This window comes from Anabrus simplex, chromosome 5 (assembly GCF_040414725.1).
Source record: "Anabrus simplex isolate iqAnaSimp1 chromosome 5, ASM4041472v1, whole genome shotgun sequence".
In the NCBI taxonomy this organism is placed as follows: Eukaryota; Metazoa; Arthropoda; class Insecta; order Orthoptera; family Tettigoniidae; genus Anabrus; species Anabrus simplex.
Genome location: NC_090269.1, coordinates 5,979,949 through 6,001,581, shown reverse-complemented (window position 1 = coordinate 6,001,581; position 21,633 = coordinate 5,979,949). Strand labels below are relative to the sequence as shown.

Here is a 21,633-nt window from a genome sequence, read left to right as displayed (position 1 = left end):
TGCAGTTGAACAAAAGTGTTGAGAATCCATGGCCCTGCCTAACACCCATTTTAGTTTCAAAGAGTACAGAGAAGCATCCTTCAATTTTTTATTTTCCGCTAACTACTTTTACAGTTTTCAGAGACAACAAGTTGCTGCAATTTTGGCCTGCAGGAGTTTTTGCATGAACCAATAAATCAACTGACATGAAGCTTGGGCATCTTCAAAGAGCATTCGACTCAGCCAGGATTGGATGCGTCTACTTGGGCTCCAAATGTTGCTATTATTATTTTAATGTTTTCACAACATTGTGCCCAACTAAGGAGCATGACTGAACTTATTTAGCAGATGAAATTGCTTTCTCTTCCCAGAAGCCAGAAAATATGTTGAGGCAATCTCTAAGGCTTTATAGTTGTACTACTGAGATAGATTAAAATTGATCTCTCTGCTATCTTCAACTTACTAGCATGATGGAATCAACTGTTACTACTAACTTTAGGTGTCCATCAACACCAAGCTTAGGCCCTGTATACAGCAGAATGCCTTGCATTGAACAGGAAGGGTTTAATTGAAAGGTTAGAAGCAAAACAAAGAAAAATTCTGAGAAAGATCCTAGGACTAATCAGAGAAAATGGTAAGCACAGGAGATGGAACTGTACCTGCATGTGGAAATGATAACAGACACCATTCCGAAACAGAGGAATCATTTTTATGGACACATAACAAGTATGAGCTCGTGGATCTTTTCCTACTTTGTAAGCAAGAAAACTAAGCAACCCTGGTTCACCAAAGCTGAAAAAGACCTTCGAGAAATATGGATCACACACAAAGACATTCAGAAACGTGTTCCTCTCCAGAAGAAAGTTTGAGCATACCACCGATTCCAAGAAAAACGGACAATGAAAACAGGCAACAAGTGTGAAGGAAAGGAGAAATAATGGGAAAGAATTAAAGCTCAAGTATGCAAACAGTTGAAATAATGGGGTCTAAAGCTGGCCAAGAAGAAGAAGAAGAAGAAGCAGAAGAAGAAGAAGAAGAAGAAGAAGAAGGAGAAGAAGAAGAAGAAGAAGAAGAAGAAGAAGAAGAAGAAGAAGAAGAAGAAGAAGAAGAAGAAGAAGAAGAAGAAGAAGAAGAAGAAGAAGAAGAAGAATTGCTTTAGTCAATTTTATAAGAGGGTTTTTCATTTCCCTGTCAACCCAATTCTTCTTCATTCTCTTTGATCTTAACTATTTTTGTCTGAAATAACCCATCCCACTGTCTGTCTGTTGATCTTGTTTTGTAGTCTGCTTGGCTTGTCTGTGAGCTTCGTGACTTTGTTTCTTTTACCTTATCTTCTATTGTAATTTGTAGTTACCTTATATCTTTCTTGATTTCTGTAACCGATTTGATGTTACTCTTACATTTCCATCATTTTTCAATAATTCTTCTGATGATCCTGTTTCCTGGTGTCCGGACTAGATGTCCAAAGAATGAGATCCGTTTCTTCCTGATTGTGCTATTACTGATTCTCTCTCAGCAATACTGCTATGTTAATGTGTGACAAGCGACAGGAGGTAACCGGGATTTGAAGGAAGCCTGTTTTAAATGAATGGCACTGAAAAGTGACATTGATTATTGTGATGTTGAAAAATGTATTCTGTATTTGCAAATTAAGTCCTTTCAAATTGATGATATGAAGTATTTTGATCGCTTCTGCAATTTCAAACAATTCCTGAATGAGACTGGTAATGACCCTGATTTTAACAAGTTACTTTGTAGTCAGAAACGGGCAAAGTATTTAAATTCATGTAAATCATTTGATTGTAGTTCAAAGTTATTAAAACTTGCAGAATACTTTTCCTATACCAGGGCACAATGTAAATGTAGAAAAACTATTGTCACTGATCTTAGCACAATGGACTAATAATAGGAACTGTTTCAAAGTAAAATATGTGAAAATCATTTTAATGGTTCAATGTTATCTAAAGGAAAACTCCTGAAAGCAACTGAATGCTCAGCAAAGTGTGCAAATTATTTCATTGTTTAAATTTTGTAAGAATATGCAAATGGATAAATTTTATTTATGTATGTGAAAATTAGAGTATAAAGTCTAAAGTCACACTCTCAAAGGAGGACTTTTGTGTCCTCCTTTTACTGGCACTGTCCTATTTTTTAAATAGTTTTGTTTTCTTTTTTTTTTTATCTATTTGCATCCGGTCACCCAGGTCAGTTTATTTATTCTATTATGCCATGTCTCATTTTCAGTGAGGTTAATGTTACCATTTATCCTCCTCCTCATCATCATCATCTATTTTTTTCTCCAGCAAGCCAGGTGTGGGTGTTCCAGTTCATCCTGTCGATGTTCTACATTTTGCTGCCAATTTACATCACGTTTGGCAAGGTCTTTGAAATTTGCTTTTCCCAACTGTCATGAGGCCTCCCTCTGGGCCTCTTACGAACAACATTCCTTTCAAAGTTGAAGCCATCCTTTTCATATGTCCATACCATCATAATCTGCTTAATTCTAAGGTTTCCAACAGGCTCCTCTCCAATTCAAGTTGTTGCCGAATACTTTCATTCCTTATTTTGTCTCTCCTTGTCTTTTGGAAACATGAACATAAAAATAATTTAGAAGCCTCCACCTTATCAATACAACATTTATTTACTATAATGCAGTAAATTCAGTCAGTACCGGTTTCGACCCCTGTGGGGTCATCCTCAGCTGACACACATTAAATTGGTTTCAAAAACATCATATGTAAGACATTACACCTTCATACAACTGACCCAATTAAGCCAAACATTAAAAAGTTGCTTATTAAAATAGTGAATGGATCTTATTCTTTGGCTTGAAAACTACTTGTTATGTGAGGCATAACACCTCATTGTGCCTAATCTATTAAACATCAAATGAAGTTTACACTTGTTTACACTAGTGTTTGTAAAATTGTTACATATTTACAGCATTTATCGTCTTCAAGAATATATATACATAAAAAGTTTTAGACCCGATGTAACAGGCCGGTTAAAAATGGATGAAATGGTAAAAACAAATAAAATGGGTCCAATTTTTTTGTTCCAATTTGTACTGTTTGTTGTTGCTACATTGTACTTGTAAACTGGTAAGTACACGGTGTATATATGCTAAAGTTGAGGCTTATAACTGTTTTTCATTCGTTCCAATGTTCCTTGACTACTGCTAGTATGCAGGTGATGAAGTTATCTTGATATACAGATGTCGTTGTGAAGAACTGCGTGTGCCATTATTGCTAAGTTAAATAGTGCCTATTATGAACTGAATTTCATTTGATATGCCATACATCCTGAAGTAAGGTTTAAATTATATCGATGTTAGCCAATGTACATTTGTTCTGGTGATAGCGTGAGGGCTTCTTTTATGTTGTAGAATACGATATCTGTAAGTAGAAATAATTTGTATAAGAAACGGCATGTAATAGGTTGCGAAAAGTGAGTTGTGTGTTGAAGTACTTACGTTGAGTGTTGGCACTGTGTGTGCTGCACGACTGCACGTCGAGATCTGTTACGTGTTATTCTGGGGCTGTAGTTCGCAGCTGCTGAGGAGAGGTTTGGAGGGAGCAGGGCTAGAGTAGGGGAAGTCTTTAAGCGGTTCATTTGTATGTGTGAGTTGTTGTTTCTTAATTCTTTTCAAATAATAATTTTTTAGAAGGGGAATGACTGTATCGAAAAGAATGTTGGTTTTTTCTGTGATTTCATTTAAGTTGAAATTTGGGTTGACGTATTGGTCTAAGTTTATGTAGAATTCTTCCAATATACTGAGTAAGGGGCTCTTAGGGTTGGTATTCAGAATTTGCATGTCATTGTTAATATTTGTGAATCTATGTTTTTGGTCATTAATATGTTGTCCCATGGCTGAAAAATGTCTATGTTTAACTGCATTTATGTGTTCGTTATATCATATCTGAAAGTTTCTCCCAGTATGCCCTATGTAGCTGGCCTCGCAGTCATTACATTTCAGGCGGTAGACACCTGAGTGGTTGTATTGATTTATGTTGTTGACTGATTTGGAATTATGTAAGATGTTGGTATTGCTACGTGTGGTTTTGTAGGCTATTTTCAGGCCTTGTTTTTAAAAAATGTTAGTTATGGAATGTATGTGGCTATTGTTATAAGTGAATAGTACATAGTCTTTTTTAACTTTTTCGGTTCTAGTTAGCTTAGTTTTAGATTGGTTTTTTATTTTGTTAATGATCTTGTTGATCATTTCTTTTTTATATCCGTTCTGTCTGGCTATTTCATGGATTAGATTCAATTCTTTATTGAAGTCTTTTTTCGTGAGTGGTATATTGTATGCTCTGTATATCATACTATAGTATGCGGGTTTCTTGTGCGTGTGTGGGTGGGTGGAGACTATTTTTATTGTGTTAGATGTGTGAGTAGGTTTTCTGTATATTTTATATGTTAAGTGGTTATTGTGCCTAATTATGGATATATCTAGGTAATTTATGGTGTTGTTATTTTCGGTTTCCATAGTAAATTTTATATGAGGATCTATTTTATTTAGTTGTTCTAGGATTTTATTTTTGTTGGTATGCCTATTATCTATTATAACAAATACATCGTCTACAAATCTACACCAAAAGGGGATGTTGTCTAGTTTTTGGATTTCTTGGACTACCTAGAACACCAAGATATCCAAAAACTAGACAACATCCCCTTTTGGTGTAGATTTGTAGACGATGTATTTGTTATAATAGATAATAGGCATACCAACAAAAATAAAATCCTAGAACAACTAAATAAAATAGATCCTCATATAAAATTTACTATGGAAACCGAAAATAACAACACCATAAATTACCTACATATATCCATAACTAGGCACAATAACCACTTAACATATAAAATATACAGAAAACCTACTCACACGTCTAACACAATAAAAATAGTCTCCACCCACCCACACACGCACAAGAAACCCGCATACTATAGTATGATATACAGAGCATACAATATACCACTCACGAAAAAAGACTTCAATAAAGAATTGAAATCTAATCCATGAAATAGCCAGACAGAATGGATATAAAAAAGAAATGATCAACAAGATCATTAACAAAATAAAAAACCAATCTAAAACCAAGCTAACTAGAACTGAAAAAGATAAAAAAGACTATGTACTATTCACCTATAATAATAGCCACATACATTCCATAACTAACATTATTAAAAAACAAGGCCTGCAAATAGCCTACAAAACCACACGTAGCAATACCAACATCTTATATAATTCCAAATCAGTCAACAACATAAATCAATACAACCACTCAGGTGTCTACCACCTGAAATGTAATGACTGCGAGGCCAGCTACATAGGGCATACTGGGAGAAACATTCAGATACGATATAACGAACACATAAATGCAGTTAAACATAGACATTTTTCAGCCATGGGACAACATATTAATGACCAAAAACATAGATTCACAAATATTAACAATGACATGCAAATTCTGAATACCAACCCTAAGAGCCCCTTACTCAGTATATTGGAAGAATTCTACATAAACTTAGACCAATACGTCAACCCAAATTTCAACTTAAATGAAATCACAGAAAAAAAACCAACATTCTTTTTGATACAGTCATTCCCCTTCTAAAAAATTATTATTTGAAAAGAATTAAGAAACAACAACTCACACATACAAATGAACCGTTTAAAGACTTCCCCTACTCTAGCCCCGCTCCCTCCACAGGCGCTCCATCCATACCTCCAAACCTCTCCTCCGCAGCTGCGAACTACAGCCCCAGAATAACACGTAACAGATCTCGACGTGCAGTCGTGCAGCACACACAGTGCCAACACTCAACGTAAGTACTTTAACACACAACTCACTTTTCGCAACCTATTACACGCCGTTTCTTATACAAATTATTTCTACTTACAGATATCATATTCTACAACATAAAAGAAGCCCTCACGCTATCACCAGAACAAATGTACATTGGCTAACATCGATATAATTTAAACCTTACTTCAAGATGTATGGCATATCAAATGAAATTCAGTTCATAATAGGCACTATTTAACTTAGCAATAATGGCACATGCAGTTCTTCACAACGACATCTGTATATCAGGATAACTTCATCACCTGCATACTAGCAGTAGTCAAGGAACATTGGAATGAATGAAAAACAATTATAAGCCTCAACTTTAGCATATATACACTGTGTACTTACCAATTTACAAGTACAATGCAGCAACAACAAACAGTACAAATTAGAACAAAAAAATTGGACCCATTTTATTTGTTTTTACCATTTCATCCATTTTTAACCGGCCTGTTACATCGGGTCTAAAACTTTTTATGTACAGTAGAAGTCTGTTATAGCAAGAATTCATAACAGCGAAAAATTTACTCGCTATAACGGATTGTCGTTATATCCGATTTTTGCATAAAAGTCGGGAAAACCCTTCATGCACTTTAAAATCGGTATGAAACGGCAATCAGGTTGTTTATAACTTGCGTTTCCGCAGATGATATCCACACTACGGCTTACTTGTTTGTTATTTTTCGTAATCCGATACTACGTAAAAGTGTATGTTTAATTTCATTCTGAAAAAAATATAGTTCCGTATTTCTCCGAATCCAAGATGAACCCCACTTTTTCCTTCAAAAAATTTTAATCAGGCTCAAAAAGAAGTTTGTAAAATCACACAGGCCTACGCATTTTTAGACTATTTTTAAACGCCGAACATTTACTTTCGTCACGCCGTATTTCATTTTTTTATGCGCCTGAAAAATTATTCTTTATTTCCGTAATACCGAAGAGAACTCGTTGAAAATTTGCCGGCAATACTTATTCCATGCGTCTCTACAATACAACGATCCATCAGGAAATTATTCTTGCTGTCTATAAAACGGTTATTTTAACGCAGCGTCAGATATAACCGGCTACCGCTACACGCACGTCTCGCTTGCCGGGTGCGACCAAATTCAACGGCTAGCGATGTATAGGCCTAATCGCGAACGTTGAAAGTCAACGAACGAGTTTATTGCGCCACGGTATGGCCATACCGCCCTTGCGTTTTTCGTGCACATACCTCACAATTTCATCATCGACTTCTTTAAAGCGTCCTTGTTGCGGACCAAGGAATGCATTTTTTTGTACAGTACGCATTTCTTTAGCTCTTTGTCTTCAAGCTAACGCCAAATATTGGCTTTAGTTAGGCCTGTGCCGTATTTTCTTGCGGCTGCACAATTATTCTACATTTCCGAGTGTTTAATAAACATTAACTTAAAATTGGCATCAAAATATCGACTAGAACCCGTTGAAAATTTGCCGGCATTACCTTTTCCAAGTATCTTTACAATACGACTATCCATCACGAAAATATTCCTGCTGTCTATAAACCTTAATTTTGCTAAGCGTCAAGTACAATAGACGCGTTATGACTCTGCCACTGAGTAGCCATGGCTTTTCTAAGAATTCGAAGGGTCGCATGTTTTGATGCCATTGTGCAGATTTGAGAAACACACAGGTACTGTACACTGTACAACCGGTAGCGATGTGTAGTAAAGAGGCGGTAGTTTATTGTCGTTTATTCTGTGCGCGTGTGAAAAGAAGCAGCGTGGTTACCGCGGTAGTTGCCAGTGATATCCATTAACTCACTGTTAGGCCGCGAATGCAACAACCCTTGAGTTTTCGCATGAGATTCTGCGAAAAAAAAAAGTCTTGGATTCGGAGAAATACGGTATCACTCCAGAGATTTATGTGGTAAACACATCAGATTTCTTCTTCAAACAGCGTCACCTAACCTAACCGTATATGTAGCCTACCATGAAAACATATTTGAAACGCATGTAGAGAAATAACCTCCTCGCGAAAAAATTACATGTAAATAGCCGTAACTAGACGCCAGAAGATATGAAATATCCTCTGAAATCAGTGATGTACTCTGCCATATCTTGAGGTGTATGACATTCTTACGTAATTTCCGTATTGTACCCTGATGAGATAGGCCCTAGTTTCATGATTTGGTTTTTTTAGAAGATAAATACAGATATATGGGAATATTAAATTGAATACAGTGTCAGTTTTGTGTGGACGGGAGAATTTCACCATAGCCAGCCGTGCTCGCGACAAGCCGTCGCCACAGTTAAGCTTGTCATTATGGGGAGAAGGTTTCCTGGTCAAAAGATAAGAGGATTAAATCTAGAGCTCACAACAACAGAATAATGACTACGAGGAAGTGAAAGAGTATATATTTCGGACCAAGGGCGAGCAGATGTATCACCAATACCGAGAATATGACGTACCAGTTTTTCCACGCCCCGAGGCATTTGGTGTTGTCACGTTACAAGGAAGAGATTTCAAACTAACCGAAGCGGTGTTGACCAATGGGAAAATTTATCATAGGCCCGCAGATAAACCAACATAAGAAAAACTCAGAGTGAACTCCAGTTAGCTTCTCCGATAACAATAATTAAATTATTCCAACCACATAATTGAATAGAGGGGATTTTTGTGATATCGTTCCCATGTTGATTAATTGTAATCGTAATAAATTAAAATAATGAATTCGTGGAAATGACCCACGCTATCTCGCCATTGGTCGAGATGAGCACGCCATCAGGGACGCCGAGTTAGCGCGCGAAAGGTGGAGGACAGGAATTAAGTGATATTTCCATGATCACCGAACGATATGAGTTCAGAATACGATACATGAATGTGTATCGCCAGTGTATTAAGTAGGATAAAGCAAGAGATCCAAATCCACCTGCATATGCCGATTTAGGATAACCAACCCCCCTCCCCAGGAGATGACCGCGGATGACCCCGGCGGGAAACCGTATCGTCCATAAAAGTCCAGTAGTGGGACCTCACATCACCCAGTCGTTTGAAGTCACCAGTTGTGACCGGTCGTATGAAGTAGTTGAGACTCTGAGACGTTGACTCTGTAAGTCAGTACCTCGGGACGCATTCGAAGTCAGTTAGAGCTGAAAGTGCGTGAGTTATTAGGAGAATGAAGACGAACAGTGAGATTATTCATAGTACCGAGTGTAAATAATCAGCACAACTGTATGTTGAATTTAAAAAATGTCATGTGATTAAATAATAAATAATTAACGGAACGCCGATAGTATCTTTGGAAGGCAGTGTGCGGAGCCTGAAGTAAATAGCTCAAGATAGACGATGAATAACCATCCGAGCAGGGAACTATAGGAGTTAGGCGATTATCAAGACGGCTTAGAAATAAACCAGGAAGTACCGGTTGAAGACGCGATACGCGCCGGTTCAAATGAACGACATTTCGTCGTAATGTGTCACGACGTGTGTTTCGGGCGTATATGAAGAGTATATTGTGCGAGTGTCAGGGGTCTAGGAGCACCTATAAGTGTTTTATTTTGTTATTAGTATTCTTGTATAAAATAGTGTAATAAGGTGTTAATCATGGGTAGTCACCCAGAAGTGTTTTATTGTGTTAAATTTACATTGTGCGACATGATGGACGAGTAAATCACCATGGGGCCGTAAGGCCTATATCTCATCCGCTACGAGACAATGGAATTCTACATAGGAATGAGTACACAAATTTGATATTTGAGGGATGTTATCGCGACTAAACGGGGTTCAGTGTAAATTAATTATGGTTACTTAACATGGTCCGCCTCCCGAGTCCATGATTTTTTTGTTAGACGGACGAACTAAGTTATATTAACGTAATAATGGGTTAGATTAATTAATTTGAGTATTTGTTTGTTGTATATAATGTAAATATGGGATATATTTCTTTCAATTAATGCATGCTGTTTGTAAGACTTTGACTTAAGTTCATTTCAAGTGTTAAATTCCTTTTTGTGCTAACCCATTTATTTGATTTCAATCACTGCGGTGATTATTTGTATGTTAGGAATATTTTCTACCAAACAGCCAGATTATGAAAGTGCCAGAGGATGTAAAATGTGTGTTGCGTACGGAAGGTCATTAAAATAATAATAATAATAATGCTCGGTGTGTTTGCGAGAAAGAAATAATAATCATGTTTGTGAGTTGGCAAAGGAAAGTAAATTAATAATAATAATAATAATAATAATAATAATAATAATAATATTAATAATAATAATAATAATAATAATATTTGTGCGTTTGCAAGTTAAAGTATAATAATAATAATAATAATGACAGTGCTTCGTGAGTTAGCTAGTGCAAATAATAATCAATGTGGAGATGACATGTAGCGTTAAAGACTTTCATTCGCGTAATCAGTTTGATTTACGTAAATTGTTGATTTCACGTTTTTGGACTTTATTTTAACCATTAAAATTTGTTTAAAAGCGATAGAGGCACGTGAATTAGAATGGTCACGATATGTTAAGAGCCCAGAGTGGTTTGAGCCCATATTTAGAGTTGGAAGTCATGAGGGACGAATATCCGGCGTGAAATAAATTGAGCCGTATTGTTTGTAATGATGAAATAGATGAATCTCACGGCCTAAGATGATATAAAATGCATATGCCGGTGTTATTAGTGGTAGAATCAACGCACCGAGGATTAATTTATGAATTAAATGTTTGAAGAGTTCCGATAAAAGGAAATGGACTTCAAATTGGAAGGAATAGTTCAGCAATCGCCGGCATTGGAGGTATTTGCCCAGCCGCGATGTGCCATAGGTTGTGAGATGTGCCTTGGGAGGACGTGTGTCCCCATATAAAATTAACGGCAGTACGAAATTGAAGGTACGGTCCCGAATACCGTGTTGTCCCGACCGATATAAAGCAGATCTTAGTGGTTCATAACGGGATTTAACATATGTGACTAAATTCTAAAGAGTGGAAATAAAAATATCATCTTTCCATTTTTAATAATAATAATAATAATAATAATAATAATAATAATAATAATAATAATAATAATAATAATAATAATAATCATACTCCAAGTGAATCTTGTCGTAAATCAATTGCTTAGTGCCAAAGTAGACTGAAATTGTAAAGGTTTATGCATTTAACCATAAATGTCGCTAACGGTAGTGTAAACGTGAAATAATAATAATAATAATAATAAATAAATCAATATTTGAAGAAGAAGAAGAATTTACTTTTTTATATTTTGGACATAATAATGATGTTGGGAGTAGAAATGAAAAATTTGAGATTTTTAACTAATAATAATAATTAGAATATTTGAAGAAGGAGAAGAAGAATAACCAATGAAGCTACTTTTTTTTATGAGAATAATAAGAGCGAGAAGTTGAAGTATTATAGCGAGGATGATTACGGGTTACGACAATCACGATTTCCACTATTAATAATAATGTTAATAATAATAATAATAATAATAATAATAATAATAATAATAATAATAATAATATTTTATGAGGAAGCTGATCATTAAATTGTGCGGATAAATTAGGAGGTAGAACGACCCTTCGTTTGAAACGTCGGCAAGGGTTGGCATATAATCATCCCGGATGACAAATGATAATAATCAAAAATAGGATTATAATTGAAATTAATGATAATAATAAATTAATTGATGGTAATCACAGAATATGATAATGATCAGATAAAGAATGGTAATGATATTATTTAATAATCATAGGAGGATATGATAGGGACAGTCGCCCTGTGTCGAACTGCTCAGAACCAGATGTTGGGTTTTCGCGGGGAGATTGTTAGCGGTAGATACGTAAATAACCCACGGACGGCACATGTCTTCATGGTCAGAGCATAGTAATGAACCTTTCCGTACGTCTTGTCGTATTGACAAGTGTAAATATTGAAATAGGCTTTGAGTTAATGAGCTCTACCTGGCGTGTTTGTGAATCTGGAAATAATAGGCTAGAGTTTGTCCGTACTATAAATTCCCGTTTTTTCGAGACGATAACATTTCCACGGTGGGTGTCCGGCTCACCAGAATGTACATACCGGAAGTGTCTCATGTCCAAACGGAACGAGGAGACGACAGTAAAAAGTTACTATCGTGCCTTCGTCTCCGAAAGAAGATCTCCAGCGGTGAAACGTCCAATCATACGGATGTGAATTCGATCCCCAGTAACCAATTGGGGCGAATTCACCAGATGTTTACACTACCAGAGTAGTGAGGTAAATTCAAGTAGTATGTCATTTATTGTTCAGGATGAAAGTGTCCCAATGTAAAATTGTCATCATGTGTATTTTGCTAAATAAGTGAATAAATTGCTCCTCATTGCAATTTCAATAGGAAACCGTTTCCATATCTTTTCATTGTAGTTAGTCCAGTATGCCCATGGAATTTAAGTTGTCACTTCCCAGTCCTATTGTGGAGTCAAAAATTTGTGTCCATGAATGAGTCTTCCCCGTAACCTTAATTTGCATGCTCCGTTCATCCCTGTGTTCATTTGATGCGGCGATATATAATTTGATTTTCTTTAGATAAATGCTAGTCTGGGACTCAGGAAGTGAGCGGGTGCAGTATATAACACTAAAATTAAGATATCGTTTATTCAGTCTTTATTTTTACGAGTTAACAACTGCTATCGGCCACGTTATTTACGCATTTATTACGAAAACGTGTTATACTCTTACATTTCGAATTTTCTTTAGAGAACAGCAGTCGATGGGTATTACTAATCAACTCCAACCGCCTTTGAATGACAACGAGAGAGCTCGCAAATGCACAAAGTGAGAAAACTGTACCGTACCGAAGATGATCGATCGCATTTTGTTGCAAACGTTTCAGTTTTCTTATTCAAACTGCGTCACGTATCCTACGTACGATGAAAACACACTTCAAGCGCCGGTAGAGAAATTATACCTTTCTCGCTATAAATTTTCATAATAGCCTTTTCGTAATTTAACCAGACGCGACAAAATACAAACTAACCTATGAAATCAATTAAGCACTCTGAAATATCTCGAGGTGTATCCCATTCTTACTTAATTGCAGTATTTAGCCTCAAAATTAAGCGGTCGTTTAGTCAGCCTTAATTTTTAACGAGTTAACAACCGTTATCGGACACGTTATTTACGCATTTATTACGAAAATATGCTCTCTTTCATTTCGAATTTTCTTTACGGAACAGCTGTCGACGGATATTATTAATCGACTCCGACACTGCCTTCGAATGTCGAAAAAATCACGCGCGCTTAATCGCTCGTAATAACGGATGCGCCAGTAATAGGGTTCTCGCTGTAACCGAAGGACAATACACAGTTTAATATATGAATTTTGAAGGGACCGAAAAGTCGTCGTTATAACGGAGTTCTCGTTATATGCAGTACTCGCTATAGCGGACTTCTACTGTATATATATTCTTGAAGACGACAAATGCTGTAAATATGTAACAATTTTACAAACACTAGTGTAAACAAGTGTAAACTTCATTTGATGTTTAATAGATTAGGCACAATGAGGTGTTATGCCTCACATAACAAGTACTTTTCAAGCCAAAGAATAAGATCCATTCACTATTTTAATAAGCAACTTTTTAATGTTTGGCTTAATTGGGTCAGTTGTATGAAGGTGTAATGTCTTACATATGATGTTTTTGAAACCAATTTAATGTATGTCAGCTGAGGATGACCCCATAGGGGTCGAAACCGGTACTGACTGAATTTACTGCATTATAGTAAATAAATATTGTATTGATAAGGTGGAGGCTTCTAAATTATTTTTATGTTGTAGTAGCGATCAATACGGAAATGAAGCTAATAGATTATGATTTTGGAAACAGGACCGAAGGAACTTAATTTCAGGGGCCTGTATGCAACTTTGTGCAGATCTAGTTAACGTTGCTGCTTCCAGTCCATATGTTAGAATTGGTACAAGATATGTTTTGCACAGCGTGAGCTTGCAAACTTGGGGAAATGAGTCATCTCAAAGTAATGACGAACGGAGTGGTAGAATTTTAATGCAGCTTGTATTCTATTGCCTATTTCTTGGTTTATGGTATTGTCAGAAGAAACGAAGCTCCCTAAGTATTTGAAGTTATTGATAATGTCTACTTCTTCATTTTGCACTTGCATGTGGACTGCTTCAGGATTTTGACTCATCATTAAACCAATGGTTTTAGTTCAGCTGATGATCATTCCCATTCTTTCAAATCCTTCTTGTCAAAGATCTAGTTTAGCTTGAATTTCTGCTTCTGTCTCACCGCATAGCATAATATCATCAGCAAATACAAGCGCATTTGTTGTCTGATCCTTCATTTTCACTGCTTTTATAATCTCATTCATTATAGTGATGAAGAGAAGTGGTGATAGACAACTTCCTTGGGGAACACCGCTCTTGGTTTCAAAACAATTTTACTTGCCTCCTTGAATCTGCACACAGCTCTTTGTCTCTCGATATAGTTGTTTTACTCGAGCTATAATCTCATTTGGCACTTCTTTATGTCTCAGACATTCCCATATGTGCTTACGTGGTACATGATCATATGCCTTCTCAATATCCAAGAATACAAATATAACCATTCTATTCTTGTCCCAGTATTCTTAAAAAAAATGAGGTCTAGCATTGATCTGTTCGCTTTAAATCCATGTTGTTCTTCCTCATGTTTAGGCTAAACAAATTTTCTGATTTTTCTCTACAAGATGGTCTCACATGAGATAGAAGGGTTGCACCTCTTCTTTTGGTCTTTTTCTTAAATAGTGGAATAATCACTCCTTGCCTTCAGAACTCTGTACAACCATTGTATTCCAGGTTCCCTCCAATCCTGCAGACTACTTGTCTCCACTTCCAGCTAGGTCAAACTAGGTCGTCTTGTGTGTCGTCAGTTGACTGAAACATATGAATAGTAACACAGTAAAGGTTTCCACCTATTCAGTACTAATATGTATTTACAATGTTATAAATTACATGGAACTAGTTTCGACCCACCTAGGGGTCATCATCAGCCATATTAAAGCATACATGTGTTTTTGTCGAATCCTAAAACATGTTATTTTTAACTGTAATAATCGTATGGATTTATAATTTATGGAGTGAAGTGTGGTAATGAGATGAGAAATGTTAGTATGGTACAGGTGAGTAGTAAATAATAATATATATACAAACAAGTTTGGAACAAAGTACAAGTGGGGTGCTTAGAGTTGTAAAAATAGTTATATTCTTGAAACTCAAAGAATTTGGCGGTGTTTTAGTCTTTTCAGAGGAATCAGTCCTACAACTCTAAGCATCCCACTTGTACTTTGTTCCAAACTTGTTTGTATATATATTATTATTTACTACTCACCTGTACCATACTAACATTTCTCATCTCATTACCACACTTCACTCTATAAATTATAAATCCATACGATTATTACAGTTAAAAATAACATGTTTTAGGATTCGACAAAAACTTATGTATGCTTTAATATGGCTGATGATGACCCCTAGGTGGGTCGAAACTAGTTCCATATATTTTATAACATTGTAAATACATATTAGTACTGAACAGGTGGAAACCTTTACTGTGTTACTATTCATATGTTATTCTCAGTTCAGTACGGACCAACAACATGAAATTCATAACCCTTGAAGTTGACTGAAATATCTACTGAACTGTAATGTTTCATTTTCATTTCTAGTTACCTTTCCGTGTGAAAGCTCTACTGTGTTGATAGTACTATTATCATTTCTTTTCTTTTTAACAATGCTATACAGGAGCTTCTTGTGTTTGTCTTGCCCTATTCTATTGGCAGGATCTTCTTTGCATTTCTGTTTCTCAATGTTTCTCTTTTGACCTGTAATCTTTTTTCTCTGTAAAATGATGGTTTATCCTCGATTTCACTTGGATTTCCTCGCACTCTGGCACGGTTCAAAGCTCTTCTTGTGCCATTTCTAGCTTCGACAGCAGCTTTTACATCCTCATTCCACCATGCTGTTTCTTTGGATTTTCTTATTTGGCTCTGCCTTCCATGTACTCTTGCAGCTGTCTTCACCAATACTCTCCTCAGGTTATCCTATTCGTCATTTGCAGATCTCAGATATTCTTTTGGTAATATCTTCCAAACATTTTCTCGAAATATTTCCTTTACCCTTGGTTCAGAAAGCCTCCAAGTTTTTATTTTTGGTGTTCTTTTGTTGTAGACTTTATGAGGTCTTCTCTCTATTGTATCTGCAACCAACAGCCTGTGGTCTCCATCCAAATTTTCACTAGGAATTACTTTGACATCATTTACAATCTTCCAATATTTCTTGGTCGGGGAGTACATTATCAATCACAGTTCCATATTGATCGTCCCAACAATATCTTGTGATCTTATGCATGTCCCTTTTCTTGAAGCAAGTGTTACTTCCAACCATATTGTTCCTCATACAAAGATCTAGAAGATGTTCGCCCTCTGTCATCCCATTCCCCATTCCATGAGGACCCAGGGAGGATTTATAGCCCAGTCTGTCTGATCCAAACTGAGCATTAAAATCTCCCATTACTACCAAATTTTCACAATCCATATGTTCGTCCAAGTTGTACAGGAAGGCTTCTTTTTCTTCATTTGAACATCTTGATTGAGGAGCATACACCAGTATTAACTTACATGATATTTGTCTCCATTCAAAACTGACACTTTAATTATTCTATCACTGACAAATTCAACCTGGCTACAAACATCAATATCTTTATGAAGTATAAAGCCCACTCCATTTCTTGACTCCAAGTTATTTCCAGACCAGTATAGTTTATAGTCTAGATGGATGTGTCTTATTCCTGTTACCTTCCACTTGGGTTTCACTCACCTCCATGAAAAAAAATTTCCTCCTATCCATCATATCAACTACAGTATATCTTCAGTTTTATTTGTCAGTGTTAGAATATTCAAGGTTCCAATCCAGCAAGTAGATGTTGATTTGGGTTTCATAGCTGGTGAAGCTTCAGGCTGGAAGCCATCATATGCACCCAGCTGTTGTTGTTGTTGTCTTGAGTTCTTCGATCCGAGGCTCGTATTTGTCTTGAAAGTGATTGCAATTACTCTCCAACAGACTTGCTAGGCCTAACATTAGAGAAGATTTTCTGTCAAGGTTATCACCCTTAGTCTTTAGCAGTCCCTGCCACATCTGCAAGACAGCAGCTTCCTGTTGAATTTATGTGTCATTTCCTACATAAAGGCTTTGACAAGCCCCCTATGGGTGAACTCCTCTGCCCACAGTCATTGGTTCTCCCTTAGTTTGTCAGGTTTGGTAATGGCCGCCCAAAACTCAGCATGTAAGATGGCGACTACTGTATGTGAGTCTGTGATATCCGTAGTAGATAATGGTGTAAGATGCAGTGAAAAATGTGGCAAATGCAGAAGAGTAGTTAAAAATGGGATTCTGTGTCGTAAGTGTGATGAATGGTACCATTTTCGTAGTGCAAATATTGTAAATAGGACTGATATTGAAGAAAGTGAGTGGCTGTGTCCCGAGTGTAAACTAACCGATAGTGAGGCAGAACAACAAGAAAGAGAGACATACAAAACTATAATTAAGATTTTAGGAGTGCTACAAGAAGACTTATGCGCTCTGAAACATGAAAATGAAAGCTTAAAGGACAGAATAAAGAAACTGGAAGATAAAGAAGACATTGGAGAAGAAAGATCGCCGTGAACGGAAGTGACGCGTAGCCATTTTAGGCCTAATGTTAAACATATGGGAGAAACTACGTACAACTTAAAACCGGGGGAAAACTCTTTGCAGTGCCAAAATAGATTTAAGTTACTTCAGCAAGTTCCAGAAGAAGACACACCAAGTTTTCCAAATAATTTTAAATCCAGTGGAGGTAACCTACAGAAGAAGAAAACCAACCGAAAGTCAAGATCGCCAAAGATTCATCTCTACGCAGACAGTCAAGGGCGGGCTATGGCAGAAGGCATCAAGGATGAGCTGCAGAATCCAGAAACTGAGGTTTTAGGACTAATAAAACCAGGTGCCAAAACTGAAGACGTCCTTTCAAGTTGTGATCCTGTGTTAGAGAAGGACAATTATGTGGTAATTGTGAGTGGTACAAATGACATTGCTGCAAATGAAGGTGAGGAACTAATTACGACTCTCAGAGGTAAGATTTCCAAACTACCTGACTCAAAAGTAATTGTAGTTAATGTGCCACCTAGGTATGACCTTTTAGAGGACTCATGTTTGAACAAAGCTGTACATGATGTAAATATAAAAATCAAGAGATTATGTAAGAGTTTTAGAAATGTCTATGTAGTAGATACTTTAGGTCTTGGCAGGCAAATGTTCACTAGGCATGGGTTACATCTGAATGGTAATGGAAAAGCAAATCTCTGTAGACAAATTGCTACAATTATCAACAGAGATTTGCAAACTAATCTGTACTTAAGAAAACCCATACCACTAAACTGGCACATACAGGGAAACTTGCCAGAAAACCCTGACCCTTAAATCAAGATCTATGTATAAGGATCTGGGTTCCAGGGACGTTCTAAACTCATGAGTCATACGTTACGCAATTGCAACAGTCAAGTTTTAGGGAGGAAGGAGGTCTGAGATTGCTCTTGGTAAACTGTCAGAGTGTAGTAAATAAACAATTAAAATTCGGTACATTGATGGAATCTTATGAGACTGATGTGGTGATAGGAGTAGAATCATGGTTGAGGGATGGGGTGGGTAATAGAGAAGTACTTCCAGAAGGGTACACAGTCTATCGTAGAGACCGAGGAGATAAAAAGGGAGGGGGGGGGGGTGTTTATTCTGGTGAAGGAAACTTATTGTTCACATGAATGGTTTACCGATGAAAGGGATGAAATATTAGGGATAAAATTAGTTTGTCATAATATGAAGGAGGTGGGAATTATAGGAACATACAGGCCTGGAAGAGAGGAAAGAGACATAGAAATATTTGAGAAAATAATAGATTATACTCATAAAAACAATAATAATGATATGGTAATAATTGGGGGAGATCTAAACTTGCCTGAAGTTGAATGGAATGGAGCTGCAAGTGAAGCCCATGACAGAAACTGGCAAATAAGTTAATTTGGGAGGGAGGATTTACACAAGTAGTACAAGAACCGACTCATCTCAATAACTTACTAGATGTATTCTTGGTTAAACCATGGGAAATTGTTGATAAAACTGAGGTAATTGAAGGAATAGGTGACCATAAGGCTGTAATAATGGATGTAGGACTGGTACCAAAAAGGCTTAATAAGAGGGTCACATAAGACAAGAAATTATACAGAAAAACTAAAGTTGATGAATTTGGGACTTACCTTAAATCACAATTCAGTTGTTGGATAAGTGAAGGGAGTAATGTGGATACACTTTGGGCTAAATTTAAAGGAATCATTTGGGAAGGAGAGAAGAGATTTGTACCTGTTAAGAAGGGTAAAATGACCTCAGACCCTGTTTATTATACAAGGGAAATAAGAAAATTAAAAAGAAAATGTAGAATAGTAAACAGGAAAATCAAAGAGGGTAGGGAGAATAGAGAAACTAGAAAACAGCTAATGAGGGAACTGAATAGAGTGAAAAAGGAAGGAAAAGAGAATTATATGAATGGTATTCTTCAAGAGGGTAATGACCACAAAGGGAAATGGAAAAAGCTGTATTCATATATCAGGAATCAAAAAGGAAAAGGAATCCAAATTCCTACAATGGTGGGAGAAGGGGGTGAACACTATTTAACAGATACTGAGAAAGCAAACCTCTTCAGTAGGGAATTTAGAGATTCAGTAGAAGATTGTCAGGACTTGCTAGGGGGGCTTTACGTCGCACCGACACAGATAGGTCTTATGGCGACGATGGGATAGGAAAGGCCTAGGAGTTGGAAGGAAGCGGCCGTGGCCTTAATTAAGGTACAGCCCCAGCATTTGCCTGGTGTGAAAATGGGAAACCACGGAAAACCATCTTCAGGGCTGCCGATAGTGGGATTCGAACCTACTATCTCCCGGATGCAAGCTCACAGCCGCGCGCCTCTACGCGCACGGCCAACTCGCCCGGTGTCAGGACTTGGAAACCATAACAGAAGATAGAGAGGGAAAAACACATAGGGAAACAAGAAGCTTCTCATTCACAAATGAAGATATTTTCAGAGAAATCCAACTGCTTCAGCAAGGAAAAGCAGCAGGAAGTGATCAAATTACTGGGGAGGTATTAAAGACAATGGGGTGGTAAGTAGTGCCTTATTTAAAATTTCTCTTTGACTATGTCATAAATAATAGTGTAATACCAAAGAAATGGAAGGAATCTATAATAATACCAATTTATAAAGGAAAGGGTGATAAAAGGAAACCAGAGAACTACAGACCAATCAGCCTGACCAGTATAGTTTGTAAAATACTGGAGAGTTTAATAGCAAAGTACATCAGAGGGATATGTGATGATAAAAATTGGTTCATGAGGAGCCAGTATGGATTTAGAAAGACATTTTCTTGTGAGGCACAACTGGTGGGATTTCAGCAGGACATATCAGATCAGTTGGATTCAGGAGGCCAGTTAGACTGCATAGCCATAGATCTTTCAAAAGCCTTTGATAGAGTGGAACATGGAATATTATTAAAGAAATTGGAGGGAATAGGATTGGACGTAAGGGTTATACGTTGGATAAGAACATTTCTAAATTCAAGGGTTCAGAAAGTCAAAGTAGGAAATAATATATCACAGGAAGAGAAAGTTTGGAAGGGAATTGCACAGGGTAGTATAATCGGTCCGTTACTTTTCTTAATATACGCAAATGATTTAGGGAACAATATAACATCGAAAATAAGATTGTATGCAGATGACATAATTGTTTATAGGGAAATAAATAACATTGAGGATTGCTCAGAATTACAAAGGGACCTTGAGAGTATCCAAGAATGGGTTGAAGAAAATAATATGAAGATTAATGGAGGCAAATCAACTGTTACAACATTTACAAACAGGAGCTTTAAAACTGAATTTGAATATACTTTGGATGAGGTAGTAAAAGATGGCAAGTGCAAATACTTAGGTGTGAGATTTGAAAGTAATTTGCACTGGAAGGGTCATGTTGATGACATTGTTGGGAAAGCATACAGATCGTTACATGTCATAATGAGGCTACTTAAAGGATGCAACAAAGAATTAAAAGAAAAAAGTTACTTAAGTATGGTTCGTCCATTATTGGAAAATGCAAACAGTGTTTGGGATCCTCACCAAGAATACCTAATAAAAGAACTAGATGGTGTGCAGAGGAAAGCAGCAAGGTTTGTAACAGGGGATTTCAGGAGAAAGAGTAGTGTATCAGAAATGTGAAAGGAACTTGGTTGGGAACCTTTAAGTAAGAGAAGGGAGAAAACTAGACTTATAGGATTATATAGAGCCTATACAGGAGAAGCAGCATGGAGAGATATCCGTGAAAGGCTTCAGTTGGAAAATAATTATATTGGTAGAACTGACCACAAGTACAAAATTAGAAGGAATTTTAGCAGAAGCGATTGGGGTAAATTTTCATTCATTGGGAAGGGCGTGAAGGAGTGGAACAGTTTACCAGGGGTAGTGTTTGATCCTTTTCCAAAATCTGTACAGATATTCAAGAAGAGAATAAACAACAACAGAGAAAATAAATGAAATGTTAGAGGGCATTCGACCAGTGCAGGATATTGTAAATAAAAAATGTGTGTGATTAAATTAATTTCATCCCCTGGTCTATGGAGTTTGGACAGCCCAAGTAGGGGACTGCCTGTAGGGGTGAAGTACAGTGGGGACTTCGAGGGCCCTGGGACCGCTACGGTAGCTGTGAAGGCCCTTCAGGAACTCTGAAAAG

At 36.8% G+C, this 21,633-nt stretch overlaps 1 protein-coding gene across 1 annotated transcript in view; it reads right to left on the bottom strand.

The window, feature by feature from the left end:
* Positions 1-21,633, bottom strand: part of LOC136874257 (WD repeat-containing protein 97-like) — a 125,545-nt gene that overhangs the window by 81,710 nt on the left and 22,202 nt on the right. The gene's annotated exons all lie outside the window — the stretch shown is intronic.